This window comes from Malus sylvestris, chromosome 14 (genome assembly GCF_916048215.2).
Source record: "Malus sylvestris chromosome 14, drMalSylv7.2, whole genome shotgun sequence".
Taxonomy (NCBI): domain Eukaryota; kingdom Viridiplantae; phylum Streptophyta; class Magnoliopsida; order Rosales; family Rosaceae; genus Malus; species Malus sylvestris.
In genome coordinates, this window is record NC_062273.1 from 12,947,979 (window position 1) to 12,950,443 (window position 2,465).

At 36.7% G+C, this 2,465-nt stretch overlaps 1 long non-coding RNA gene across 1 annotated transcript; it reads left to right on the top strand.

Moving 5' to 3' along the window:
• The first annotated feature begins 504 nt into the window (after positions 1–504).
• Positions 505–1,529, top strand: LOC126599387 (uncharacterized). Its single transcript, XR_007615097.1, has 2 exons — positions 505–558; positions 899–1,529. It is a non-coding gene; the product is annotated as an uncharacterized LOC126599387 (long non-coding RNA).
• Positions 1,530–2,465: the final 936 nt, after the last annotated feature.

Here is a 2,465-nt window from a genome sequence, read left to right on the forward strand (position 1 = left end):
AGCATAGAGATATGAAATACATCATGTATCTGTAACAACTCTGGCGCCAACTCAAATCTGTAAGCAAGGAAGAAAAAATCGATAATATCGGCAAAATATCGCCGATATTATCGTTTTTTTAGAGATCCGAAATTTTTTTTACTATCCAAATGATTTTCATCAAAATATCGCGATATTTTTAAAATTATCGATAATATCGTAATATAATATTTAAAAATATTTAAAAATGTTGAAAATCTCAACATATACTACACTTGATCAAAGCCCCCAAAGGCTAACCAAGACATGCTTTCTCACCATGTGAATGTGCCTTTTATAGGCGTTATTGGCTTGCTCACTGCCCTTGCTGGGCGATGTGGGACTCGACCAAGGAAGAAAATAGGAATTTCGGCCGAAAATCCACACCCACTTTAAACGGCCATAACTTTGTCAAAACTCAACAAAATCAAGCAAGACAAAAACAAAAGTTGTAGCCCTCGAAGAGACGAAGAGAGTGGTTTCTCACACGACGTCTGAAGCATCGTGGTTTGGCCGGAAAATGCCTCGAAAGTCACTGAGGTCGCCGGAAACTGGGTAAGATTCAAATGAGTATAACTTTTTCAATACTCAACGAAATTGAGTGAAACAAAAATGAAAGTTGTACTACTCGACGAGACGAATAGATTGATACCTTGCACGCCGGCCAAATCGCCGTGGTTTGGCCGGACATTGCCTCGAAATCCACTGAGATCGCCGGAAACTGGGTAAGATTCAAATGAGTATAACTTTTTCAATACGCAACGAAATTGAGTGAAACAAAAAGGAAAGTTGTAGCCCTCGAAGAGACGAAGAGAATGGTACCTCACAAGATGTCTGACTCGTTGTGGTTTGGCCGGAAATTGCCTCGAAATCCACTGAGGTCGCCGGAAACTGGGTAAGATTCAAATGAGTATAACTTTTTCAATACTCAACGAAATTGAGTGAAACAAAAAGGAAAGTTGTACTACTCGACGAGACGAAGAGATTGATACCTTGTACGCCGGCCAACTTGCCGTGGTTTGGCCGGAAAACCAAAACGTATTGCCTCAAGGGCTGATACATGTGAACTTGTGACTCCAACTAGGTAAGAGCCAGATCTAATTTGGGGCCTTCTATCCTATATTTGTGGACAACCATCAAATGCTAAAGATTAAACAAACATAATATGTTCTACTGCTTAGCAAAAAAAGCTACAAACCCTTTGCTTATCAACAAAAAAAGACAAGTCCTTGCACTAGATATACTTTCAAATTACGTTGAGTAGCAACCTGATATATGTATTCGAACGAATTATAAAACAATTGACACACTCCTGACTTCCAAAATTCAATTCTTTTACTTTATATAAACTTGAAAAAACATAATCGGCATCCAAATTAAAGTTTAGTCTTATTCAATGTATTGATTTTCAATCGTTAATTGATATACTATAATTTGGAACTTCAACGCCTAGACGCATGCTTATGTGTAAGAAATTTAAAGTGTCAAATTCGGCACATTATTCTTCATCATTTTATTCACTTCCCTTTTTTTTTTTTTAATATCCTAAATAAAACCTCCAAATATTGTACTAATTCATTATATATAAATGATTATGGTGTGTTTAGACTTCTTTCATTAATTACTACATATTTTCTACACTCACAATGTTTGTCAGCTCGCTATATAATCAACTTGATAATGTTAAATCCATCATGCAATGCATTTCTTTCCAATTTTTTGTGATAAACTAATAGATAATTGACTAAATAAACATCCTACAAAGTTTCAATAAAAATTTCCAAGTTTTTCTTACAATTTCCGTGGTTTCCATGTAATTTTTATCGATATCGATATTTTACCGATATTTCCATCGATATTTCCGTGTTTTCGGACTACCGATATTTCCGATATTACCGATATTTTCTTCCTTGTCTGTAAGCAACAACGCCAATTTTCTCTGTAATTCTATAAGGGCCAATATGTCGAGGACTTAACTTTCCTCACTTGCCGAAGCGAACTATACCCTTCCAAGGCGACAACTTTAGGAACACAAAATCACCAACTTTGTATTCTCGATCCGTAGAATGCTGATTAACGATACTTTTTTGTCGGTCCTGTGCAGTCTTCAAATTTTTTTTATCAACAAGATGTTGGCATTCATAGTATCAACGATTTCTGGTCCCACCAATGCTCGTTCACCAACCTCGGTCCAGCATAGTGATGTCCTGCACGCTTTACCATATAATGCCTCGAACGGTGCCATACCAACGCTAGAATGATAACTATTATTGTATGCGAACTCAACCAAAGGTAAATACTCATCTCATCTACCCTTCCACTAAAAAACGCACGTTCTTAACATGTCCTCAAAAGTTTAGATCATCCTTTCGGATTGACCATCTATCTGTGGGTGGTAAGCAGTGCTATACAATAATTTAGTATTCAAGGCGTCATGAAATGCTTTC